General features: G+C 37.0%; 1 long non-coding RNA gene and 2 pseudogenes across 3 annotated transcripts in view; 1 reads left to right on the top strand and 2 right to left on the bottom strand.

Moving 5' to 3' along the window:
• The first annotated feature begins 235 nt into the window (after nucleotides 1-235).
• On the top strand, nucleotides 236-5,237 carry LOC309858456. Its single transcript, XR_014308205.1, has 2 exons — nucleotides 236-288; nucleotides 5,200-5,237. It is a non-coding gene; the product is annotated as an uncharacterized lncRNA (long non-coding RNA).
• LOC309858455 (ERO1-like protein beta) overlaps nucleotides 2,745-21,611 on the bottom strand; it is a 41,392-nt pseudogene continuing 22,525 nt past the window's right edge. The window contains exons 4-9 of the transcript XR_014316647.1: nucleotides 21,472-21,513; nucleotides 20,215-20,324; nucleotides 13,166-13,230; nucleotides 6,659-6,778; nucleotides 6,483-6,529; nucleotides 2,745-3,282 (exon numbers count right to left, since the gene is read on the bottom strand). The product of XR_014316647.1 is annotated as an ERO1-like protein beta (transcript). The remainder of the gene's footprint in view (nucleotides 3,283-6,482; nucleotides 6,530-6,658; nucleotides 6,779-13,165; nucleotides 13,231-20,214; nucleotides 20,325-21,471; nucleotides 21,514-21,611) is intronic.
• On the bottom strand, nucleotides 16,349-18,301 carry LOC309858454 (hypoxanthine-guanine phosphoribosyltransferase pseudogene; annotated as a pseudogene). The gene is made up of 3 exons: nucleotides 18,149-18,301; nucleotides 17,493-17,970; nucleotides 16,349-17,268 (listed from the first exon to the last, which is right to left on the bottom strand). The product of its transcript is annotated as a hypoxanthine-guanine phosphoribosyltransferase pseudogene (transcript).

Raw genomic sequence — 21,611 nt, 5'->3', positions numbered from 1 at the left:
CCTCTTTTAACCTAAATACTACTTTTCACAATTTGTGTCTTTACAAGACAGCTAATGAAACAAAGTTAAAAATCATCTTTCCCATGGTCCATTTATCAATATCACTCCTAGTATTAGTGGCATATAAAAAACATTCACCTAGGGGCACCTGGGTGGCTCAGTGGGTTGAGCCGCTGCCTTCGGCTCAGGTTATGATCTCGGGGTCCTGGGATCAAGTCCCGCATCGGGCTCTCTGCTCAGCAGGGGGCCTGCTTCCCTTCCTCTCTATCTGCCTGCCTCTGTCTACTTGTGTTCTCTGTCAAATAAATAAATAAAATCTTTAAAAAAAATTTCACCTTAAAAATGGCCAATATATGTAGACACTTCATTAAAAACAAAGAGAAATTATGTTCACAAGTTGTCATCACCAATTAGCAAACATAAAATAGAATTAAGTACTTAGTTTTACTCTGTAGAGTTCCTATAAGGTTATGATCTCCATTCAACTTGCTTATCTTTCATTAATATTTTTTTAACTTTTGTTTTCATAAATGAATGGCAATTTGGTAAATTTTTAAAAAGCATCACAAATCCAGTTTTTTAACAAAGCTATTAAAATCCTAGAAAGTTTCAGCTTTCCATTAATAGCATTCATATTTTCAACACTAGAAAACATAAGAATTAAAAGTATCTACTGGGATCTATATTGCTTTATCCTTTAATTAGACAAGTTAGGCTATATTAACATGTGTAAACATTGTTTAAAATCTGCTGAAACCTAATTTATTTCCCTCAATTTCATATATATATGTATATATAAATTATATAAATAATTATATAAAATACATAAATTATATATAAATGCATAAATAAGATATATATGTTATATATGTAATATATATATAAGTTATATATGTAATATATATATTACATATATGTATATATGTTATATATATGTAATATATATATATAAGTTATATATATTACATATATATATATATTACATATATATAACTTATATATATCTTCCTTCTAAAAAGAAGGCCTCTGTTTACAAAGTAGGTTTGCATAATGGTTACTAGAAAGCAGTGTGGATAAGTGGTATATACAGAATTAATTTTCATACAGAATCAAAACAACACTGAGAAGCCAGTTACAAAAACCTGAGGACAGTATCTGTCCTGTGTATTTCCCTAATGCTGATTATTCTTGGCTGAGCAACAGTCTCAAAATTTTTAAGCCACTGTATCCTAAAATACTGTAACTTAAAATATATGATTCTCTTTCAAGCTCTGTTACAATTAGTTGTCTAGGTAATGAATCCTGAACTTACAAAAATATATTAAATTAATCCATACATTTTTAACAAGAATCCAATAAATTTAAAATGCAGACATATAAGTTTACCTTCCAGCCATGTGTAGAATGATTCTCCTTTAAAAACAAACAAACAAAAAACTAACCCCCCCCCACAGATTTGGGTTAAAATATTTTAAATAGTCATTTATAAATTAGAATAAATTAAGTATATAAAATATTTCCTATAACAGACTAAGGAGTATCTCCAGTAGTGGCCACTGCTTCATGTGAAGTAGAAAAATAGGGATATGGTTCTAGGAAATAAAGCCCTGAAGAATTCTGAGTAATTTTGGACAATTTTCTTATAAATGACATTTAACTGAACAAAAATTCTAAGAAACATTTCAGTCAAAATATTATATAAATCTTATTCATTAGAAGGGTTAAATATCCTTAAGTATGGAAGGTTAAAAATCTTAAATTTGCTTTTGATAACAACCATAGAACTCCTCTCCTTAAAAATTCTAGAAAAAACAAATTGAATTATAATACAAAAATCAAATTAGTAATTATTCCATTTTTTCCCTGAGTAGTAAAGCTATGTGTATTTCCTCAATTATCTAAGACTACTAAATTTCAAGGAATATTTTTAAAATCCCTTAATTTTCAAGATAATTTTTCAGAAAAGTCGATGACTAGAATATGAGGGATCTGACTTACCTATGTATTAATGCTAAAACATCTATTTCTAGATCAGTACTATTCTGAGAGCAACAAAAATGGCAGTCAATACAGATCAAAATGATTCATGCACTTTGTAAGTTACCTAATTCTGTTTTAAGAAAAGCAAAGCGTAAAAAACTCAACACATAGATGACTGAGCAAGGATTCTAGGGGATAAATTAGATGGTGAGGAATTGCTTTGTTTCCCGAGACTCTTTACACTTTGCAAAACTACACAAATGTTTCACCACATACTAATTCACTCAACAAACTCTTCCTAAGGGCCATTGATCATGATCTGACTTGTTTACTCGAGAAACCCCAAATGCTATCAGGAAAAGTTGAGCCCCCAAGTCCTCAATAATCTGGCCTCCCATCCTGCTAACTTAAACTACCCCTACCTAAAGTTCTCCCTACTCTAACAGGGTTTCCTCAAATATGCTTGATTCTTCTCTTTCCAACTCCTTGGGCCATGCCATTTTCTCCGCATGGCACACAGGATCCAATTCTACCAGACTATATCTGTCCCATTACTCAAAATTCATCTCAGATATCACTTCCTGTAATAAGATTTCCAGATCCCTCCAGTGAGACAGGCTTTGTCCTGCCTCTGAAGAGCTCTACCACCTACAGCTTATGTAGTCTGTGTGTGCAGCATTTCCTGTCACCATGCACAGTGCTTATCACTCCTGCTACATACTGTCAGCTCCTGGAGTGAAGGCGTAATGTTTTCCACATATTTCTATCCTGCACAATGCCCATCGCTGTGTCCCTGAACACAGATAAGTAAACATCCAGTTGAAATACTTATTTTGATGTTTGGGGGCAAACATTCATCTGGTATCCTTGAAAAACCAACTGTTGATAAATTACTATTCACCAGATTAAGTATTGTAACAACAGATTATAAATTACAAAGTCAGGAAGAAATTAAAGTCACAAGACAAATTATCTGGTAAAACTATCTTAACTTCTCTCCATTTCTTCAGAACATATTTTAATAGATTATAATAGCCAGAGAACTGGGAAGTTGGAATGTAATCCTGGTTTCTATATGACACACTTCAGCAAAAGGGAATTCATAGTTTTTTTAAACATAAGGTAAATTTACATTATAAAATCGTTTTGTCACCATTTGTTGGTAGTTATTTCTGAAAAAATAGGATAAACATTTTCTTTTGAATTAAATAGAGGAAAAATCAAATTTTGATCATTAAAAATATTTTCTCTACACTTGAGGCATACCCAAATGTAAGAATTTTAACTCACCATCATCTTCTCCTGAAAAAGAAAACAACGAACAGGATTTTAGAAACTGTCCTCCACAGTTCAGATTCCAATTCTATTTACTTTAAAATGAGATTAAAACTTACTGTGTGTTGAACTATTAGTTATACTACACACTGTGGTCAGGGTGTAGTCTTCTTGCAAATGAGACTTAATAAGAATACAGACCCAAAGCACAAGATCTTCATATGTCTTATACAGTAAATAATACCAGAGAAAAATCAAAAACTACTCGTAAAGATCACTAGATTCAGTAATTAACAAATGGACATAGGCACTTCTTTCATCATTGTACACACAACTCTCTTCTCTTCCAAATTTCTGTTCCTCCACCTACACTCACCTTAAGAAAAGTATTTCCCTAACTGGGGTCAGTGAAACCCTTACCGGGGTGCCACGGAGCTGCCCACACAGCAGGAAGGAGCCAGAGGCTGGGCTGCGGGGAGCCACAGCAGCTCTGCCTTTACCGGCTTTGGATGTGGGATGTGGGATTCTGAGCCCAGGTTTCCTTTCTGGAAAAAAAGGTCCCGTCTTTCAAAAGCTGTGGGAGAGGTGGCCAGAGAGCCTCACCATTCAGCTCAGCAGGAACTCGAGGCCAGGCTGAGAGGCTGAAGAGCCAGGACCCAACACCTGCAGCCCTGGCGGGAACCGCTCACAGACAGCATCAGCCTGAGTGCCCTGATTGCTGCATGGACCTCTCACCTGCAACCAGGACCCCCATCCTCCCCTCACCCGGTCTCCGTCTCCCTTCTTTCTTAGGACGGGTTTCCTCACCCTCTCTCTGCCTCTCTCTTTTCCTAAGTGCTGCTCTCCTTCCTCTCATCTTTCCAGTGGTCTCACGTCTCTAATTTGTCACAACATGGATGTGAGGGATTTCTTAGCATGGAATGGTTTTGTTAAATTAACTATATGCTCTGCTTTAAAAGGAAGTGATCATATTATTCAGCCACAAAAAAAGAAGGAATTCTGCCACTCGCAAGCACATGGACGGACTCTGAGGACCTCATGTGGAGCTAAGTCAGCCGGAGAAGGACAGATACTGTGTTCTCTTGCACGTGGAATCTAAAAACAAAACCAAACCCCAAGCTCATAGATCCAAAGAACAGATGGGTGGTTGCCAGAGGCAGGTGGTGGGGGGAAGTGGCAAGACACGTAAAGGGTGTCAAAAGGTACCAGTTTCTAAGTCCTGGAACTGTCACATTCAGCTTGTCAACTACAGTTAATAACACTGTATTTGAAAGTTATATATTCTCATCACAAAAGTAAAAATTCTGTAATTATGGGCACAGAGGTTAAAAAGACTTACTGTGATCATTCTGCAATATACACAAATATCTAAACATTATACAGAACACCCAAAACTAATGTGATGTTGTATGTTAATTATACCTCTATTTTAAAAAATATTTTAACTCCAATCCTAAAAATAAAAAAATGAATAAAAACGAACAAACGAAAAACCACAAGTGATCATAAAAAAGACCCAAAGAATACCTACCAAATTCTATACTATGGAACACAGGTGTGGGGGCAGGGCAAGGGGAGCTTTCTCTTTTTACTTTATATAACTTTTCTGTTGTTTTCATTTTTATTTTTTTATTTTTTTTAAAGATTTTATTTATTTATTTATTTGTAAGAGAGAGAGAGAGTGAGAGCGAGCACAGGCAGACAGAGTGGAAGGCAGAGTCAGAGGGAGAAGCAGGCTCCCTGCGAAGCAAGGAGCCCGATGTGGGACTCGATCCCAGGATGCTGGGATCATGACCTGAGCCGAAGGCAGCTGCTTAACCAACTGAGCCACCCAGGCGTCCCTGTTTTCATTTTTATAAGTGTGTGTGTGTGTGTGTGTGTGTGTGTGTGTGTGTGTGTGTGTGGTTTCCATTTTTATAAGTTATAAGGGTAAAACTGGCAAAGGAGAAGAATCCATGCACACCTTTTTCATGATCCAATTCCCTTTTCCAGCAGTATCAGAATGATTTGCGGAAGAACATTTGCTGCATTATAAGACAGCATCTGAAGGCAGTCCCTTTGGTTAACCTTTCTGTGTCTCTTTGGGTCTCAGAAATGTCTTAAAGATACAACTAGACCAGGGAATTCAAGTTCTTAAATCAGTCCTGGTCTAAAGAAAACAAGAGAATGGCAAGTCAATGATAGGGCTGCTCCCAGGGTTTGGCTCCTTGCTGACAACAGACGGAGTATGTGCCCAGTAAGTTTGATTAACCTCCAAAAATGCTGTCCCACAGAAATATAATACCAGCCACATATATAATTTCTATTTTTTTCTAAGGCTAATTTCTAGTAAAAGTTTTCTTAAGATCCACGTTTTAAAAAGTAAAAAGCATACATGTGCTACAATGCAATAATCATACAGTGTGTGAGGCCAGAGCTATCAAAACAATAAAATTCTGTTTAATGACAAAAATATTTTGCACTGCTTCAGTTCTTAAATTTAAGCCAATTCAGTGAAATGTCAAGTTTGGTTCTGCGCCGGCCATACTACATCTGCTCAACAGCCCAGTGGGGCAAGCAGGGACCTTGCCAGAAAGCATTCTGCAGCAGGCATCACGAGTATCTGAACAACTCTGCACCCTCAGCACTCAGACATGGTGTGTGGACCAGTCAGCACGCTGGGCATCGCCTGGGAGCTCTTAGAATCCTGTGCCTCCCTCAAGACCCACAGAATCAGAACCTGTATCTCAAAAAGGCTCTGCGGTAATTTATATGCACACTTAAGTCTGAGAAGCACGTTGGGAGCCACTGGTTCTCAAAGGTGACTGCGCATTGGAATCATCTGGATGGTTAAAAATACAAACAAACAAAAAACCACGAAAAACCACCACCACCACTTGGGTCTAATCCTACAGATTCTGATTTAACTAGTCTGGGGTAGGGCCTGGGCATCCAGATTTTTAAGAGTTCCCTGGGAAGCCTCTGTTATATGGATTACTCATATATTTTGATTTATTTACCATGAAACTCCTCTTTTATTTAGGGCCTGACACATACCAGGCACTCAATAAATGCCAGCAATTACATAAAACATGCAGAAAACTTGATATTGAACTATGAACTAAACTTTTACTTTTGGTCAAATTAAAGAAAATATAAAATAGCTGAAAACTTACTCAGATTAAGTTTAGGTACAAAGAAATTTTGAAAATAATCTCTAAAAGCATGGAAATGCATGAAAAACCCACCTTGGCTAGATGCCAGAGGATTTAAAGGATAATAAACAGATCGAGGCCTGAAAAAGCAAGTGTGAAACTCAAACATAAAATGGTTTTACCTAATTTTCTTCCCAACAGAATCCTACTCCCCTTCCTCTACCCTCCCTTTTGCCATTCCTCCTCCTTCCCCTACCCCCTCCAGTTACTTGAAACAGTTTTCATCGTAGATGCTGTTCCACACTCTCCACGCAGAGGACCTTTATAGCAGGTGTAACGCTCTGGGTTCAGCAACAGGTCTACATACTGAGCAGCTGGAGATCGCTCAACTGAACAAGGAACAATTCATCAAAACCACCCATAGGTCACCAGTTATCTGAAATGTAACACTGTAATGCAAACATAACTACTAAAAGGTCAGAAAAAGGCTATGCTTTTCAAGTAATGTCCAATTTAAGTGAAAGAGTGGTTAGCACACTCACGACTGTACTTGACCCGGGATAACTTACACTCCTGAGAGGAAAAAACAACTCCTCGCTTTCCTTTCGATACTCAGTGCTCTCTTAAGGAACAGAACACCCCTCCCCTTCTGAGAGGCATTCATCATTCCTACGTTTTAACCAACTGGGATCAAAAAGATCTAACAGAATCATAACCTGTTCTACTACTTGATTTGATTTCTTCCCTATGCATACACTTAACTACACACAGGCTCAGAAACATTTTTTTAGCATATAGTATACTAAAAAGAGAGATTTTCCTGCTATTCTCTACTCTGGACTTAGGAAATAAATGGCTCAATAACTTCAGGATTCAAATTTGATCTTAGAATTACACAATGCTCTAGTTTAAACAAATACACATTATGGTTTGTTTCTATCACTGTTCATACAGAGTACTTTTGCCCTCTCAAGCCAATATACAGCAGACACAACTTCAGGAAATTGTTAAGACATATAAATTAACCATTTTATTTTTTATTTTTTTAAGGATTTTATTTATTTATTTGAGAGCGAGTGAGCAAGCGCACAAGCAGGGAGAGGCAAAGGCAGGGGAGAGGGAGCAAGAATCTGAAGTAGACTCGGCGTGGAGTGCAGAGCCCCATGCGGGGCCTCATGCCATGACCCCGAGATCACAACCTGAGCCAGAACCAAGAGTCGGACACTTCAACGACTAAGCACCATGGGTGCCCCTAAATAACTATTTTCTGTGTTGAAATCCAAATGAGTTTTTACTAGTTCTTCACTATTTGGACTATCCTCTGAAGGATACAAAAGATAAAGAAAATGGTCTTAATTATCATGGCTCACATTCTGGATAGAAAAGGGAAATACATGCTTTCATACCTTTAGAAAATGTGTAATAATCATGCTTCACACATTGATGATCATAATATCATAATACATGGAAATGAACAAACTATCTATGTTGACACAGAGGTACTCCTTTATTTGTATGCATCCTACCTTTTCATGTCATGAGATTAAATCAAGAGTATGCAGACACCTGACTTAAAACAGGGCCAAATATGGCCATTAAAATATGGTCCCTCTTTTTTTCATTACTAATAGTGTATTTTCCTTTTAACCAACAGTACTTACTGAGCATTCAGTGACCATAACTGAGATTATCCATAACTCTAAGAGGAAAATGGCATCCTGATCCATACCATCCAAGAACTACTTGGTACTTCTGTAGAAAGTAGGAAGAACACAAAGAAATGAGTTAGATCTAACTTACAGACAATAGAAACATGAACTGAAGAATACTGGCTCTATTTCTGCCCTAACATTATATAGATATTCCACTGTATAAGTTAAGGCACAGAAAATAGGTAATTTACAGATGGATTTACAGAAACTGTCCAAGGACATGGACTGGTTCAAGAGTTAAAAACAGTAATTTTTTTAAAAAATCTTCCTTAAAAAAAAGAAAGATTCAAATTATGGAGTGTGGCTTTTAAAGTTCAAACGGAAGTTTTACAATTCACTAGCTTCTGTTATAGATTTTTAATTTCTCTGAGGTGGTCTTGATTAAGCTCATTTGCAAAATTGATCTGACTACTTACAAATACTAAATCTACCAGCAGCATATATATTCATTGAGATATGTGTATACACATGTATTAAGAATGTGTGTGTGCATGTAAGTTTACACAAATGTGGGCTCAACTATGAATGTACACCTCAGGCTAATATCAACCCAACAAAAGCAACCAAACAACCACTAAGGAAAAACAAGATTAAGATATTAAACTACATTTTAAATCATTATACCTTAAGGAAGTAAAAATCACAAGAGTAAAATCCAGCATATCAATGTTTAACTTAAAACTTATATTCTCAATGTCCTTAATGTGTATTCCCTTACTTGAATCAAAAGTGCATTGCTGGTTTAAGTGGTTCTTAAAAATTTTAATACTTTTTCAAATCATGAAAGGCAGGTCTTGTTAATTTATAGAAGGGATTAGCAAACTATGATCCATAGTCCAAATGCGGTCTGTATACTTTTTGTAAAGAAAGTTTTATGGGAACATAAGCCACATTCATTCACTGCTTTCACACAATTATGGCACAGCTGAGTAGTTGCAAGAGAAACCGTACAGTCCACAAAGTCTAAAATTTTTACTATCTGTCCATTTACAGAAGAAAATGTTTCTCAAGCCCTGACCTACACTGACAAGAACTTCATGGCATCTAGATGAGGAAGTAGGGGTGAGGGAGCATCCACAGGTTGAGTTCCCCCCAAAAACACACCAGTGCTGGTATCCCCATGCTTCCCCTGGGGCCACCTGTGACATGATTTTAATTAGCCTATTCAGAAACTACAACTTCTTTCTATTTGCACAGCGGTAGCATTCATTTGGAAAATGCTCTTTGGACCCCTAATATGTCTTCCTCCTCCCCAAAGCTTTCTCTTCTTGCTCCCTTTGTAAAGCTCTTCCTAAACTGTTCCATCTGACCATGCTAACCATTCCCAAAGGATTCGAAGAATGTCCACGGAATCAAAATACTTAATTCTGGGAATTCATCAATTTCAACTAGTGCTTTTTCTTCCTTTTCAAGTATACCTTTTTTTCCCCAAATGAATTTTCTTTTCATGGTCACTTAATTGCATATTAGTGTTAGGAGGCTACACAGCATGTTCGAGGATGCGAGCCAGTCCTCCACACCTCCTAACCCAAATATCTCTTCAACATAGCACAGGTCAACTTAGCGTGCAGTCTTTTTGTTTATGTATAAAAAAATACTGCTGTAGACTCAGGATTGAGCCTCCCACCCTCCATCACCAACTCTAACTTTGACTGCTAGTAATGCATTATTAAAATGCATTATAAAATATTCAGGTGAGGAGAACCTATACTTCATAAAGCACCCAAATAATTCTGACACACAGCCAGATTTGGAAACTACTGTTTTAGACAATACTTTAAATTTATTAATGAATGGGGTGCCAGAGTGGCTCAGTGGGTTAAAGCCTCTGCCTTCGGCTCAGGTCATGATCTCACAGTTCTGGGATCGGGCCCTGCATTGGGCTCTCTGCTTGGTGGGAAGCCTGCTTCCCCCTCTCCCTCTGCCTGCCCCTCTGCCTACTTGTGATCTCTACCTGTCAAATTAAAAAAAAAAATCTTTAAACAAATTATTAATGAACACCTTTTTTTGAATTTTTAAAGGTTTTTATTTATTTGACACAGAGATAGAGTAGAAGTAGGCAGAGCAGCAGGCAGAGGGAGAGGGAGAAGCAGGTTCTCTACTGAGCAGGAAACCTGGTGTGGAGCTCGATCCCAGGACCCCGAGATCATGACCTGAGCAGAAGGCAGCAGCTTAACTGGCTGAGCCACCCAGGCATCCCTAATTTTAAGGGAAAATATAAAAGTAAAAATCTGTCATACTATATAGGTTATTTATGAACCAACAACTTCATTCAGCAAACATTTATTGAGCAAGTACCATGTCCAGGCACTGTTCTAGGCACTAGGGATAAAGCAGTGAACCTGAAAGACAAAGCCTCAGGCAGCTGACAATCTAGTTGGAGCAGATGGACAATGAACAGATTAACTAAATAACCTGCCCTGCACTCTCTGGTCATTCTTGGTACTCAGAGTGGGCAGCAGTGTCAACACTCACACTGAGAGTGGTTGCTGGTTTCTACAGGCAGGTGACAGCCGGTTTCTCTGATGAGGTGACATTTGGGCAGAAACCCAAAGGAGAAGAGGCCATGCATAGAGACAACAGCGACAACAACAAAACAGGAGTAGGGAAAGGAGCTTACCTTAAACTGCTAAATTATTTAAAAATCTACTATTTAATCTATAAGGGTCATCTTCTCTTCAAATAGAGACAGAACAAAAACAAAACAGAGAACAGGGGTGTAGAGAATATATACCAATAAACTGGGGTGAATATTCTTCAGATTGTTTTAATCAAAAGGTTTTACATAACTGAAATAACTAGACGATGACTCTAAAGCTACTCTGAAGTGTTTTAAAAAATGGTATATATAAATCATTGGGACATACACAAACATTACCACCCAGAGAAGTAGTGGTGATCCAACCAGTAAAATGGTTTATATGTTTCAGGACTACACATAATATAAAAATTACTAATTTTTAAATTATGAAATCCTAAATTCTTATAGGACATCTCTTCCATTTTTATAATATAAACAGCCAATGTTAAAAAATTAGTTAACACTATATTGATGAGAGGTGACTGATACATCATTGCTCTTACCAAGGGATCTCTGGAATGGAGTAGCATTTTTTGTTAAATACCTATAAAAGAAATATATACTGACATTATTTACTATAAGAAATATTCACAGAAATGATTTTTAATTTAAAAATATGTTAATTAAGCACTAAAAATGTTTTATTTTAATCAAAAAATAGGTAAAATGATAAGCTGGCAAGAAGTGACTGTGAGTGTTGAACACTAAGCATAATTAGAATGACAACCGTAGAACAAATTAAAGAGTAAGCAGTGATGTCAATCCTTAACCTAGGTACAACAGCTTGCTTTGATGAAACATTTGTCAATTCTAAATATCCTAACAGGAGTATTTTATTAATTTCCCATTATTCTATCCAGATACCCAAAGAAATTTTTTTTCAGATCTCTTAAAAATATTCTTACTGGCGGCAGGTGCAGTGCCTGGGTGCCTCAGTTGGTTAGGCATCTACCTTCGGCTTAGGTCATGATCCCAGGGTCTGTCCTGTGACAGGCTCCCTGCTCACCTGGGTGCAGGAGGGGGGTGGAGGTCTGCTTCTCTTTCTCCCTCTGCTGCTCCCCCTGCTGTGCCCTCTCTGTCAACTAAAAAAAAAAATCTAAAAATAATCCTTGCTGGGGTTGCCTATGTAGCTCAGTTGGTTGAGTGTGTGACTCTTAAAAAAAAATTTTTTTTTAAGATTTTATTTATTTGACAGACAGAAATCACAAGTAGGCAGAAAGGCAGGCAGAGAGAGTGGAAGTAGGCTCCCCATTGAGCAGAGAGCCCGACACGGGGCTCGATCCCAGAACCCCAGGATCATGACCTGAGGCAAAGGCAGAGGCTTTAACCCACTGAGGTACCCAGGTGCCCGAATGTGTGACTCTTGATTGAGGCTCAGGTCATGATCTTTGGGTGGTTAAATCAAGCCCTGAGTCAGGCTTCTTGCTCAGCCTGGAGACTGCTTGAGTTCTCGCTTTCCCTCTCCCTTTGCCCCTCCTGGCTGCTCACATTGGATAGATAGATACATACATACATACATCGATGAAATCTTTGAAAAACAAAAAATGTCCTTGCTCAAACCTTATAAGCCATGGTGTTAACATTGCACCTCCTGGCAACCTCTCAATCTGCTGTGCTATTGTAGCAGCTCACTCTAACTTGCTGCAGGGCAGACTGGAGGATGAGCACAATGCTACAGAGGGATCCCCTAAAACCCTCTAGGAAGCTCTATGACTACTTGAGTGCTTTCCAAGTTCTGAGGAACTCCTGCTGCCTCCAGCCATGCATTCCTGAACCCCAAATTCTTCTCCACCAACTATGACATCAAGGTAAAAAGTGAAGAGAGGCCAAGTGAATGATTTAAGTTTACTCGGCACAGTTCTTGGGAATATTCTCCTTAGATCAGAATTTTTGAGTCACTTCAATTACCTTCTGAAGTAAGAGTCATGGTAGTTACTGCTGAACAGTGCCCTCTCTTCATACTATTCCAGGGGACTCTTGGGAAAAGGCTTGTGGGGAAGTCAAATTAGAGTCCTCCCCAATATTGCAAGGTGTCTTTCTGTTTGTTGGGACCTCCAGAAAATTCCAATGTGAACATATATGTTCATAGACCTAAACTGAGTGGCTTGAAATAAAGGTCCATAGGAGATGATGTGTCATGATGGGAAAAATATAGGTATGGGATCCAGTCAAATCTGGGATTGAATCCTGTCTCAGCCTCTTGTTACTGTGTGATCCTGGGCAAGCTACTCTTCTTGAGACTCAGTTTCCCAGGACATGAGATAATACACAGTTATCAAGGTAACTATAAAGATTAGCAATAATGTACTAAAGGCACTTGGCACATGGCTAGAACATAAGCTCTCAATAAATGCTATTATGAATAATAAGATCCACTCAGCAATACCCAGTGTATTCAAGGTATAACTGATTATATTTTCACTGATTTCCATTTCTTATAAAAGGATTAAGGTTAAAATAACTTCATTACAATAGTTTATTACCATCAAGTTCACAAAAATGATCCTGTGAATCATCATATCTCGCCCAGTCAATGAATGCTTCTTTGCTTTGATTAAGGAGAAAGAGGGAATAAAAAAGAAAAATGATTTAAATTGGGAATGGAAAATGTTACGCTGTATCTTATATAATTAAAACCAGATAATCTGAGATCATGTCTTTAATTTAGATAGTTTCATAAATTCAATTAGTGGTTACCTGAAGGAATGATAAACAAGTTATCTGAAAAATATACATATTAACTTCCATGAAGTATTTCTATTTAACTATACTAAAACTATGAGCCCTATTTTAATAATAATTTCCATTAGAAAATTATTTTACAGAAATATAGGAGATGTAGTTAAATACAAAAGTCAACCTAGCCTTTTCGACTGACTTAGAAATCGCAATCATTTTTTTCTAAAGTAGGAAATAAATTTACATTCATAATTCCTTTAACTTAAACTGCTTCTGTATTTATAAGACAAAAATACCAAAAACTGCATTTCTAGGAGCTCCCTTCCTACATGGTATTCACTGGTAGCACCAATGTCACTTTAATCATGGCATATCATTCACTGTCCATACTACCTCACATTTAATAAAATATAAGATCAAGATCTCTACTTGGAGATCTTGGAACAATTACAGTCATTCAAATAAATTCTGACCTATATTCACTTTAACCTATATTCAGACCATCTCTGTCTTAAATACATAACAGCAACATCTATAAGAGAGCTATCATCCTTCTTTATTTACAATACAACAGGAAAAAAACAAGGTAATAAAGTTATTTGTGTACCAAGTACAAATCACGTAGTTCCTAAATATGTTACTATCATAGCCAAGAATTTATTTTGTATTTGAGAAACTGCTACATGACATAACCACTAGAAGTCCACATAAGGCTGGCTGCACAAAATCCACTATCAATAAACGTTGCCGGGGTGCCTGGGTGGCTCAGTGGGTTAAAGCTTCTGCCTTCGACTCAGGTCATGATCTTAGCATCCAGGGATCGAGCCCTCAGCAGGGAGCCTGCTTCCTCCTCTCTCTCTGCCTGCCTCTCTGCCTACTTGTGATCCCTGTCTGTCAAATAAATAAATAAAATCTTTTAAAAAAATAAAATAAACACTGCCAATTTAATTCACAGTGGGATTTTTTTTCCTCCTATGGGAATATTCAATTAACTTAATAATACAAGTTAATGGAAATACTTGTATCATAGTTGACTCAGCTGGAACACAGGATGTGATAAAGCAAGAAGGCAAGTTCTAGTTACGGCTGAGATGGTAACTATAGTTATGTTACTTAATTAGAGAAGTCTTATCTTTGAAAATAGTCAAGAACAAAGCAATTGTGACATAAATTCCTATTTTCTTATTAACAATACAATTTAGAGGAACTTTTATCCTTGAGGATTCTTATGTGGTGATGCTTTGCTGATCGTTTCATCCCAAACCCTGCCTGAAAGCCACAGCAGCAGAAAAGATGGTGAAGGCTAATCTAATGCTAACAGAGCTGGCTCGGTCTGGCTTATAAGTGGGTTGAAGGGAAGTAGTCCAGCTTTTCTAAAAGTCAGTTTGAAGATGGATGCCAAGCTACTTACGTCACAACTTCCTAGTCTTTACCAGGGACTTCCTGTCAAGATGGCGCTGGGTTAAAACCAGTGGCCTTCGAAGTGGGCAATGCAGGGGCAGGAAGAAAAGGACCAGAGCGATTTCCAAAGAGCAGGAGAAAACTTCTCAGGGTGGTAAACAAAATAACTATCTTGATTAAACTGATTTTCATGTGTACACACCTGTCAAAACACCAAGAGGCATATTTAAATAGGTACAGTATACTGCATGTCAATTATATTTCAGTAAGGCTGTTTAAAAGTTATAGTACCAACTGCTGGAGAAGTTGTGGAATGAGGAACTCTCATACACTACCAGTAGCAATGTATTTTAGAAGTCATTTTGGAAAACGTCTCGGCAGTATTACTTAATTTCACCTCTAGGTATATTCTACATAGATGCATACCAAATGCAAACACCAAATGTCCGCCACTATATTTTTTGGAATGACTGTGAAGTGGAAAATTCCAACTATCAATGATAGGATGGGAACATTTTGGTGCAGTTTTAACTATGGAAACCAATGAAAAAAGAATTAAATGCTACTACTAAGTCCAAGAACATGGGTGACTCTCACAACATGATACTTAATAAAATAAGTCAGACACAAATAATACATTCCATATTATTTTATAAAAATAGGCAAAAATAACTTCTGCTACTGTAATTCAAAATCATGGTTAACTTTGGACAGTGGTAATGACCAGAAAAGTACACACAGCAATCTTCAGGGCAGCAAGTACATTGTTTTGGATGGTTGTTGCAGAGCTGGGTTCACTTTGTAAAATTAAACTCACCTTTATGCTTAACATTTATATACTTTATTGCATTTCTGTTATACTTGGATTTAAAAATTTAAAAATAACTCTGTTCAACAAAATATCTATAAGCAAAATTAAAAGACAAGCCCTAATAATGCATATGGCCAAATAATTGTGATCAGATTGCATGAGGAATGCCTACAAATAATATAGATTTTTTAATTCATTTGACAGAGAGAGATCACAAGTAGGCAGAGAGGCTGGCAGAGAGAAAGGGGGCAGCAGGCTCCCTGCTGAGCAGAGAGCCCAAAGCAGGGCTCGATCCCAGGACCTGAGATCATGACCTGAGGTGAAGGCAGAGGCTTAACCCACTGAGCCACTCAGGCGCCCCCAAATTATAATATTTTAAAAGTACATACTATCCCACCTCCACACCCCATGCCAACCCCATGTTGTTTCACCATGGAGAAACAACAGCAAAGAATATTAAAAGGCACTTTACCTTAAAATTCTATAGTGACTTAAGTCCCAATCCCTGGATAACTTCTCTAGTTATATTCTTTCCTGGATAATGTCATATGGTTTTAAAATGCCATATATTCACACATGACTCCCACATTTTATCTCTCCCCTGAAATTGAGACTTGTGGATCTAACTACCTGCACGACATCTCCAACTGATGTCTCATAGGCAGTTCAAATGTAGCAAGTCCAAGACTGAACTATAATTTTCCATCAAACTTGTTCCTCCTGCAAAGATCCCCAGTTCAGTCAACGGCAACTCCTAGTTTTCTAGTTCCAAATCTTTTTTCTTTTAATGTTTTTTGGAATTTATTGATTTGTATTTAAAATGAACTTTTGACACAGATTCCCTGGAAATCATCTGACTAAACCCGAGAAAACAGTTAATTCTACTAAGACAGTAAAATAATTCCAAGACATATGGTTTACCCAACAGAACAATACTGTAGATGCTGTCTCTGATACAAAAACTCACTGCTCCTTACTCTTCTAAACACACAGTGGTATAGAGTTAACACTATTCAATCACTTCTGTTCTTTCTTGAATATATAAAATAAAAATACCAATTAAAAAACTAATATATCTTCTCTTTAAATGTTTCTTACAGATACAATTTCAATATTTTCATTCAACAGTGGTGTGTTTTAAGAGATTATTATTCATTCACAAGTCAAACAATACTCCACACAAAGAGGAACAGTCTATAGGCTCATACTGTGAATAAAGACTTCAGGAATGCAGCAACGGATCTTTCTAAATTACAAAGTGGATAAAATTCTGAGAGGATACATGCAATAAAGCTCTACTAAGCAGATGGCCACAGACCTAGAACATTCTACTGATAACTTCAATGGGACTCCAGATGCTTCCAAACTCAACATGAACTCTCATCTTAGGCTTTGTACTTTCCTTTTCCAGTTTCACTAATGACACAAACATGATTCAAATCCCTGAAGAAGTCATTATAGTCAAGGGCATATCCTACAATAAACTTGTCTGGATTTCAAATCTAACAAAGTCTGATTTATAACTAAAACATCAAGGGGTCCTTTTCACCAGCAAGCTTCCGACCTCGATGATCTTTGGATTATGCTCCTTGACCAATGAAAGCAAGATTTGCATTGTTTTGCCAGTGTCAGTTTATCCTCAATAATCAAGACATTCTTTCCAGTCAAAGTTGAGAGATCAGGACGCCTGGGTGGCTCAGTCAGTTAACCACTGCCTTTGGCTCAGGTCATGATCCCAGGATCCTGGGATCAAGTCCTGTGTTGGGTTCCTTGCTCAGCCAGGAGCCTGTTTCTCTCTCTGCCTCTGCCAGCCACTCTACTGGCTTGTTTTTTTCTCTCTCTCTCTCTTCCTTTCTCTAACAAATAAATAAATAAAACCTTAAAAAAAAAAAAGTTGAGAGATCATCTCCATCATTTACTTTGATGTGCCCTGTTGACTGGTCATTACAATAGCTCTTCAGTCTGATGAAATCTACAGTAATAGGAATGGATCCATCACAATTTCTGTTCAGTGCTTTGATACCACCCTGCAGGTCAGCAAAGAATTTATAGCCTCCCTCGAGCAGACAGAGGTCTACGATGTGACGGTCTACGATGAAGACAGATGTCTTCATCACATCTTGACTAAGCTGCTCGGTCCTGTCCATAATTCCATGAGGAATAAACACCTTTTCCAAATCCTCAGCATAATGATTGAGGTATACAGAATAAGTCTAGGTGATCACCTGGTTTATCATCACTCATCATGATGCTGGGGTTGCCACTGTGCAGCCCAGTGGGCGTATGGGTTAACCGCAGCCTGGAAAGGAGGAAGCCGGGGGCATAGCAGAGGAGGCGGAGGCTCCACAGAAGGTGGCAACAAGTGGGAAAGCTGAGCGATGTGCTCGCTGTTGCTCTCTAGGCCGTTGCTGGAGCAGAGGCCTCTACTTCCCAATCCTGTAGTCATTTATAGCTCCTATCTTTTTCCATACCCCACATCAAATCCTTCAGCAAATCCTGTCAGCTTGCTCTTCAAAATCTGTCCAGAATCTGACCACTTCTCATCATTTCTACAGCTATCACAATTCTGTCTTACCTGGATTAGTACAATAACCACATAACATAGCACCCAGCTGCTCAAAGCATTCGCTCCAGTCCTCCAGCGACTTTTCATTCCACTCAGTTTAAAAGCAGCATTCGTAGCTGTCTTCAAGCCCTCCACCCCACCCCACCCGACCCCTGCCCCCATCCCTAACATCTTCTGACTCAGTCTTCTACTATTTTGCCCTTGACCACTGTACTCCAGCCACACTGGCCTTCTTGGGAGGCTTCAAATCATCTAGGCACACTCCTGTCACAGGTCCTTTTTACTAACAATTATACATGCCTAGAATACTTCTCTCTCAGGCAGCCATATTATGACTTACGACTTGTGCCTTTATGGGCACTTTGTTCAAATGTCCCATTATTGCTGTGCCTTTCTCTCACCACCCAATCTAAAACAGTGCCACTTCCCCATCCCCATCCACAACACCCCTAGCCCTCTGTCATCCTTCTCTGCTTTATCTTTCTCCCAGGCACTCATCACCACTTTACTTACTTCTTATATATTTTACTTTTTTACTGCAGATCTCCAAAGAGGATTAAGCTTCATGAGAAAAAGAATTTGTCATGTCCACCACTATATGCTTAATACTACTCTAGAACAGTGCTTGACATATATTGTAGGCATTCATTAAGAAACACTAATATGCAATAAACAGATTAAAAATGCTCAAACTTACTAGTAATCAACAAAATACAAATTAAACAAAAATGAGATGCTATTTCATCTGCAAGCATTATTAATTTTTGGCAAGGATATGGAGACCAATGCCAGTTCACAGCCATACAAACACTATGGAAAGCCCTCAGGCAATATCAAGAACAGGTACACGGGGTCATCATAAGGTTCAGCAATCTCACTAGTGCATGCCAAATTTCCTACTGTATGCCAAAAAAATTTACAAGGCACTCAAGGTCACATAATTTGTAGAAGTAAGAAATGTGAATAATTCAAATGTCTATCAGTAGAGGAACAGATAAGTAAAATAGGTAATAGTCATCTGATAAAAACCATTCATCAGCTGAAATAATGAGACAAATCTCCCACGTTTTAACATAGATCTAGAATGCAACATGTACAGTGTAAAAATAAATTTGGATGTTAAATTCAGTATTATTTTATATAAGGAAAAAATAAAATCATATGTAAAATAACCATCATTTTATATATATAATAAAAACAAAACCATAGATGGATTCATGATAGTAGTTACCTCTAAGAAGGAAAGAGAACAGAATTGGGAAATAGGGCATAGGAGATTTCAAATTTATCTACATTTCTCTCTTTTTAAAAACATAGTAGAAAAAGTTAATATCTAGTCACTAAATAAATAAATAAATAAAATGAATTTATTTTATTATCTTATTATGTTATATTATCTTCTCTAGTTTTCTATATTAAGATTTTTCAATAAATAATGACTGATAACTTTATTAAGTCTAACAATTATAGTACACAAATGCCAACCTAAGCAAATAGGAAATTAAAAAGATTAGTAATAATCCATTCCCTACTCTCAATTATAGATATGTTCAGTCATTTCATAGTGCATAATCTGAGACCACTCACAAATTATGTTGGCCTTCACAAGCAGGTTTTACTTAGAGAAAATAAGGAAAAGTCAATAGGGAAAAAAAATCTATGAAACTTACTAGTCATGGTAATCAAAACTTTAACTGTTCAGAATGTAACACACAGACTGAATTACTATTTACAAAAGACTTAGAAGTTCAAGTTCCTTTTCCTATAATAAACAGGAAGAATGGATCCATAAGTCCTGTTAGCAGAACAATCTTCTGTATTTTTACATTTTGATAAAGTCACTATTGATGATATATTTTTGAAATTTAAATTTAAAAAATTTAATTTAAAAAATTAAATTTAAAAAATTGATATGTTTTTGAAATCCACTAAGAGGAGGAAGCAAAGCAATCATGAAATTTAGGATGAAGAATAACTTCATAAGAATGACTTAAAAAAAAAAAAGAGAATGACTTAAAACTTTACTGTTTCATCAAAATCACAAGAAAAACAGAATATTTCTGATATAAATATACTAAATAAGAGAATATATTTTAAACTTCCTTAGCATGCTGTTAATTGCTCCCAGTTTATTAGCTTGCTCACAGTCTTCTAATTCTTTGGTATCGTTTGCCACTTTTGAGTACTGAAAGGAAGTACATAGTAAGTTTAGTAATAACTATTAGCTTTCTCTCTATTTCAAGTTCCACTGGCAATCTGTCAGTGATGACACAGATACATCCTATTATCAAAACCTCTTACATATGTAAGAAATGGAAATCAAAATGAGTCACAAATTCCCACCAACGAAAGAAGACATCAAAAACAATTACCACTGGAAAAAAAAAAAAAAACAATTACCACTGGTATGCTGGTGATCATGTAAAATAAGAAAACCCTCTTGGGAAAGTAATTTGACAATATTTATCTAGAGCTATAAAAATGAATAAACCCTTGAACCAACAGTCTTACAACTGAAACCATATCCAGAGCAACACTAAAAAAAAAAAAAAACAAAAAAAAAAAACTAAAATAAAGTACAACCACTTTAGAAAGTATTTGGTACTATCTCATCATGCTAAGCTAGGCATAATCAATGGCCCAGCAACCTTACTTCTAAATATCTACCTAAATATCTACCTGTCTACTCTTACATGTGTACACAATGAGACAAAGGATGAAAATGCTGATACATCACTGTTCATAATAGCAAAAAACTCCAAACAATTGAAATGCCCATCAGCAGAGGAAGAGCTAACCAATGAGATACTCATACAATGGAGTACTACACAACTATTAAAATGAACAAAGCTACATATATCAACAGAGACAAAATTTCCAAAAGCATAATGAAGAATAAAAAATAACTGAAAAAATATTTTTAAAATAAAAAAATTTTAATGCCATTTAAAAGTACTATGCCTCAAATACCTTGATAACTGTGTACCCTATACAATATAATCCTGAAGATGACAGGTTGACTAGTTGGAACACAAGACTAAAAATACATGCATGATAAAACACCTGTTGCACAGGGCATCTGATACTATAGTTATACTATGCTACTATAGTTCTTCTACAGAAGACAGAATTGATGTATCTCAAAAGAAACTATATAATTGAACTGTAAAATATTCAAGTTCTCTGCCTGTGGCAAGAATTAGAAAGGTGGGACTATGGAGCAAAATGTTCCCACTGCCAACTAATTCCAGTACAGTTCTCTTCTGTCAAGCAGGAAATGGTAAGTTTCACAATGTAAAGCAAAAAATATTCAAGGAACAAAAGTGACTCACCTTATTAGAACTCCCAGCTTTAATTCCGACTGGAATTTTGCTCTTAAAAGAATAAGAAAAATTGGGACGCCTGGGTGGCTCAGTTGGTTGGACAACTGCCTTCGGCTCGGGTCATGATCCTGGAGTCCCGGGATCGAGTC

Source organism: Mustela nivalis, assembly GCF_964662115.1.
Source record: "Mustela nivalis genome assembly, contig: HAP1_SCAFFOLD_2512, whole genome shotgun sequence".
Classification (NCBI taxonomy): Eukaryota; Metazoa; Chordata; class Mammalia; order Carnivora; family Mustelidae; genus Mustela; species Mustela nivalis.
This window is presented reverse-complemented; position numbering and strand designations above follow the sequence as displayed.